Genomic DNA, 6,753 nt, shown 5'->3' with positions numbered 1-6,753 from the left:
ACTGGCTGGCTGTTTATCTGGCTCTAACTTGGCATCGAACGCAATTAGGGGATTATCGTATCATGTTTCAAGACGGGTATATCTAGATAAAGTTCGACGTGAACCAAGCTAATATATGACAAAAAAAAATATTTTTTAAAAATAAAATACCCAAGGATCTGAACAGATTGAATACCCAAGAACCCAAGACCTTAAACAGCGCCCTCTATAATTCTGCCCTAAACCAGAGTATGTGGAAAAAATAATGCAGCAGATCTGCTTGGATCTGGCCTTGTGATCAGCGATGTACTGACTGTATGCAGCTTTAGGCCTAGGCGGAGAAAAATAAATCCACTGCAAATCAAATTAAGTAGCAAATTTACATTATTATTTAACATTATCACGCATAATTATTAAATATTGGATTTTCGTTGTTCTCTGCATATTTTCCATGTAAAACGATGCCTCGCATAAATGTTATTATGCCTCTCACTTTTGGGAATGGTAAAACGATGCCTCGCATGAATCGTTGTTTTGCCTCGCTGCCTTGCATGCCTCGCTGCCTCGCACTTTAATACTACTCAAATATTAATATTATTAAGAGGTATCTTATGGATGTGTATGCCTACGAAATGCATTATCAGGTGGGTTTGATAGAACACGTCCTCAAAAGCTTTATACTAATCATTCTGTCACTGCAAAAGACTTCGCAAGTGTGGTAGAAGTATAAATTACTTTCCTCCACTGCACGGGAGAAACAATCATAAACTACGAGCAGCAGACGCGTTACAAGTTAAGTGGCCAGGCCGACGCGGAGCAATTTTATCTAAGCGGGACCGGTATTAGCAGCAACTTGGAGGACCAATTTTAGTAGTCCGGCGGACATGTTTTGGCCCGGACTAATTTTGGCGTGACGGTCTACTGTACCAACATAAAAACTTGTAGGCCTACGAAATGAAATTTGTTTGCAAAAGTATAATCATACACACCACCATGTAATACAGTAACATAATGGTAGTAGTATAGTAATAATAATAATAATAATAATTAACTATCATTATTATTACTAATAATTATAATACCATTTGATGATGATGATGATAATAATAATAATAATAATAATAATAATAATAATAATAATAATAATAATGTTCAAAAAAATTCATTTGGCTTCTTGTAAATATGTAGAGTGTAATTTTCTTTTTTTCTTTTTAAACTAAGCCAAAACAACGTAAATTACGTACCACAACGGTTTCGACCTTTATCAAAGGTCATCATCAGGTGAATGAACTAGACTAAGCTAGTTCGTACCATCGGTAGATCTTCTCCGATGTGGTACGTAATTTACGTTGTTTTGGCTTAGTTTAAAAAGAAAAAAAGAAAATTACACTCTACATATTTACAAGAAGCCAAATGAAATTTTTTGAACATTTGCGTTTGAAATACGGACAAGAATGTGTCAAAATTGTGCGCCAAGAAGAAAAGTTGGTGAGGAAGGTTTCGCGCGAAAGGAACCATCTTGTTTTCGCGTTGAGATGTAAACAAGAAGGAATTATACCACCTAGCCTGCGTATAAAATGCCCAATTAAATCTAATCGGGCCAGGGAAATTGTTAGTAAAGCACGTAAACAGCTTCTTAATGAGAGGATCAACATAGCTTCGAATAATATTCAGAGACTAAAGGGGGAAACCAATCGTAAGATCGATAACGCTGATGTGGATGACGACGATAGAAAAATCATACACGATCATTTACGTAGATCACAGGAAGGGGAATACCTACGAACACGCACACGTCATCAACAAAAACTTAAGGTATGGCTAGATAAGATAAAAAGAACAGACAAGGAGAGTAATGTTGATCTAAGTGGACAACAATTGAAAAAGTGGGTCGTAAACTTATCAAAAAGATCGTTAAGCAATGTCGAGACCACGGTCCTTGCTAGGGGCCTAAATTTTGCAGTAGCCTACAATAAAATCAAGCCGATCGAGGACATCGTAGTGGCTACAGAAATGGCTTGTAAACTAGTCCCCAAAGCTGAAGGAGATCTACTAAGAGCTAAGGTCACAAACATTGTAAGGTCTACAAGACTACCTCCATCAAACATACTCTCCAAGGAAAGAAAAGCACTAGACAATTTAAAAAAGGACAAAACCATCATGATCCTGCCAGCTGACAAAGGGCGAGCGACGGTTATAGTCAACACTGCAGACTATTTAGATAAGGTCAAAACCATGCTCTCAGACGAACAGACTCACGAAAAACTCAAGAACAATCCAACACTTACATACAAGAGGAAATTAACAGAAAAACTCAACACAATGAAAAATGACCACAAGATCACACCTTCCCAGAAGAATCTATTGTACCCCACAGCGGAGGTTACCCCTAGGCTGTATTGTACCCCCAAGATACATAAGCCCAATTGGCCCCTACGACCAATCATTGATTACACAGGGTCCATATGTTATAACCTGTCCCGTAGCTTGGCAGATCTACTAGTACCCATGGTGGGAAACTCAGAACACCACGTAGAAAACTCCAAGTAATTGGTCAACAACATCAAAGATATTCAGCTAAACCCAGATGAAACGTTTGTGTCGTTTGATGTTACATCACTATTCACAAAAACACCCGTGAAGGAGGCGCTGAACATTGTTAAGGGAAGATTATTGCTGGATGGTGGACTGAAAGAAAGAACAAACTTAAATGTAGAAGACATCATTGAACTATTGGAATTTGTTTTAACCACCACATATTTTTCTTTTAACAATGTTATCTTTAGACAAAAATTTGGTATGGCTATGGGCAGTCCTGTGTCACCATTGGTTGCTAACATGTACATGGAATGGTTGGAGGAGAAAGCTATCTCGAGTGCTACACCTGACACCAAGCCTCGTTTTTGGAGAAGATACGTTGATGACATCTTAGCTATCATTCCCAAAGGTACCGTATATGCTATGAACCACCATATTAACAATATAGACCCTTCAGGCAACATCAAATTCACTCATGAACTCATGGAGGACAACACTATACCGTTTCTAGACACCCTCATCACAGTACATGAACAAGGAAACATCACCACATCCGTATATAGAAAAGCTACCAGGGACGAAGGAGCATACGAGCTATCACACATCTATGATGACCTCCTACACCAACAGACAGAACCCGGGGGCCCCCGGAGAAAACCTCATAACAACACAGAGGGCGCACGTCATCGGAGAAGATCTACCGATGGTACGAACTAGCTTAGTCTAGTTCATTCACCTGACGATGACCTTTGATAAAGGTCGAAACCGTTGTGGTACGTAATTTACGTTGTTTTGGCTTAGTTTAAAAAGAAAAAAAGAAAATTACAATAATAATAATAATCACAAGTTTAAGCCTACATATCAACATAGGCCTAGGGATATAAGCCTACATACATATAAGAGCAATAAAATAATAATAGTTATTATTTATTATAATAATAATAATAATAATAATAATAATAATAATAATAATATTAATAATAATATAATAAGCCTGAACTAAAGAAATTGTTTATTTTTGCCACTTCCAAAACACATTTTTTGTTCAAAGGTTCCGTTTATGATCAGATTGACGGGGTATCCATGGGTTCCCCTTTAGCCCCTGTTCTGGCAAATCTATTCATGGAACACCATGAAAAGGTATGGCTTGAACAGTATAAATGTCCCAGCGTTTTATTTTATAGACGTTATGTTGATGATATTTTTTGTTTATTCCGCAATGAGGAGGACGTTTCAATATTTTTTTTAATATCTTAATTCACGTCACCATAACATTAAGTTTACCTTTGAGAAACAGGTTAAACAAAAACTTCCTTTCCTGGATGTGTTAATTTCCAAATCAAAACATGGGCTAGCATCTACTTCTGTCTTCCGGAAACCTACTTTTACTGGGCTCCTCACTAATTATTTTAGTTTTTGTTCATTCAATTACAAACTCGGACTGGTCCGGACGCTAGTTGACAGGACATTCAAAATTAATTATAGCTGGATGGGTTTTCATGAAGACCTTAATATCCATCTTAAGGAAAAATAGCTTTCCGCTACACATTATCAATAAAATAATTTCGAAATATCTAGATTCTGTATGCTTCCCCCAAATAAACGTTCAAAACCACCTGAGGCCATTGGAGATGCCACACCCATCACCATCCTTTATTTCAAAATTCCATATATCGGCCCCTTTTCTAAGATTGCCTCGCATAAAATTCGTTTCCTTTCTAAGCAATTATGTAATGATTTTGAATTTAAGTTGGTTTTTTCTTCATTTAAAATCAAAAATTTGTTTTCAGTGAAGGATCCTGTCCCTGCCGGTCTCCGCTTTCGTGTTGTATATAAATTTGTGTGTGCGGACTGTAATGCCACTATGTCGGAGAAACTAGCCGACACTTCTCAACACGCGTGCGCGAGCACTTGGCAATGGATAGGAACTCTCACATATTAAAACACCTTAAGAATCCACGCAAATCTATGCAAACTTGTAGCAAGGACTGTTTCCGTATTCTTGACTCCGCCCCATCAATTCATCATCTCAAAATAAAGGAGGCATTACATATTCAATGGGAGCAGCCTTCACTCAACAAACAACTTTACCATGTTAATTTAACTTTGTCATTCTGATTTTACTTCATTCCGTTTACCATTATTATACATTGTTTTTATTCATGATCTTGGTGTTTACAAGTTGATACGGTTGAATTACGTATAGACTGACGTATTACAAACTTCACTTCGTTTAAATAAGGTTGCCTACATGGAATCTCTGTACACTGATGATGACAGGTAGGATCTGTCAAACATGTATGTAGCGTAAAGCCTAGCAATGGCTAGGCCTAATAAAGTTTTCAGGCATTGCCTGAAATGATCGTTCTCAAAAGTATTGTCATATTTTTGAATGTTATTAATAATAATAATAATAATAATGATACTAATAATAATAATAATAATAAGAAGAAGAAGAAGAAGAAGAAGAATGTAGGTGGTCTTTAGTGTATCCGAATTAGTATTTACTTTTATTGTTTTTAAGTTATACTAATTTTATCATTGAGTTTGTTAATAAAATGGTAACTGTAGTGTCATCGTCGCTTCAAGGGTAATGTATCTGAAATCATGAAGGCACACAGAGTAAACCTACAGTACAAGAAATGATGAAACACAGAAATTATGATACATTGTTTATATCTTCTTATAGGTCTATAGAAAACGTCCCACAGCACTAGGCCTAAAGTTTATTCGTATAGTCATCTTCATCACCATTATTGTCACAATTATTAATTATTGTCATTGTTTGTCATGATAATTATTATAGGCCTATCTTTACTTATACCGTGCTTGTGCAATTACGTCATGTAAACACATTTGATTTCGTACAACTACGTGACTGACAATTTTTTAAAAGAAGTAAGGCCTAGGCTAGAGCTATACAGTTTAGTTTTGTAATTATAGCCTAATCATTATTTACTTCTTAAATATATATATTTCAGAATTATAATAAAAAGGGGATTCAAGTCTGTGGTGTTCAACTACTTGACTCGTCATTATACACTCTTACACACTCAATAACGGTTCTTCAGATATGAAACACTAAGTGTAAAAAGGTTCTTTATTTCGAAGTGTTGTGTAAATATTTATAAAAACTCCTTAACGAACCTAAAATGGTTCGAAGGGCAGTTTAGCGAACCTATTTTTTTTTTTCGAAACTTTAAAGGTGCTACAGGGGTTCCATATACAATGCAACTGAAGAACTCATTTTTTTTTCTAAGAGTGTAGGTTTGTCAGTGAACCTAAGCGTGCATCCTATTATTTGAGCCTTGCTTATCGCTCTGTCGAAAATAAGAAACTACTAATGAGTTTATTGCCGAATCAGGAAATTGATTTTTTGAAAATATGGCACCACCAATCGTCACTACTTCAAAAGCCCAGAAAAAAAGATGGCGTCCTGCATTATACTGAAAGATTGAATAGATACGCCTTAAAACAATGTAAATCATCATCATGCGATTACTTTTTTTAATTTGATATAAATATAATTATAACCACAGCCCCCCCCCCCCACAAAAAAGACCCATAAAAAAGCCTATCAACCCACGCATATCCACATGACCCCGGCAATCCCACTAATGATAAGCCTGTCACACTGGTCACACGGCGCCTGTTCATCAACAGAAGAATAATAGTAAAATAGTATCAAAAAGTACAAATTGATTTAAATGTGCACGATTCTTAAAACTGTGCAACAATCTCCTTGCACAGATTGCAAACTATGCAGAATCTTGCAGAATTTTAAAATTGTGCAAAGGAATAATTGCACAGTTTTCAAATTCAATGCAAAGGGGATTTTACAATGTTCACATTTGTGCACGACAGTGACAACAATCAACAATTCATTTTCCCACTAGCAGTTAAATGCGTGCTCATAAAGTAGGCTCAAATTAATTGACGATTTAAAAAAAAAAAAGGTTGAACCAGGAAGGTATAAAATAATACTTCCACGGTTGAACCAAATTTAGGTCTTAGTATTCTACTCCTAAATTTCTCTCACGTTCTTTTTCTTTTTGTAATTTGTGTGAAGAAAGTGACACTGATAATCATTTAAATGCTGCAATTCGTAGTGGTCAAAACTAAACTTAGTTTATTATTATAAGAAAAGATTTATAGCTCTCTTTTGTACATGACGGACATTTTTCTTTCTCTCTGATGGTAGCAAAGAAATTATATAGCTGAAGATTTATATATATA

At 35.9% G+C, this 6,753-nt stretch overlaps 1 protein-coding gene across 1 annotated transcript in view; it reads right to left on the bottom strand.

Annotated features, from left to right (window-relative positions):
• LOC117108374 (DBH-like monooxygenase protein 1 homolog) overlaps positions 1-6,753 on the bottom strand; it is a 38,181-nt gene that overhangs the window by 9,203 nt on the left and 22,225 nt on the right. The window lies entirely within an intron of this gene.

This window comes from Anneissia japonica, unplaced genomic scaffold, assembly GCF_011630105.1.
Source record: "Anneissia japonica isolate Jap-2015-1 unplaced genomic scaffold, ASM1163010v1 scaffold426_len1935630_cov189, whole genome shotgun sequence".
NCBI classification, from domain to species: Eukaryota; Metazoa; Echinodermata; class Crinoidea; order Comatulida; family Comatulidae; genus Anneissia; species Anneissia japonica.
The sequence above is the reverse complement of the archived record's forward strand: the minus strand, read 5'-3'. Positions and strand labels throughout refer to the sequence as shown.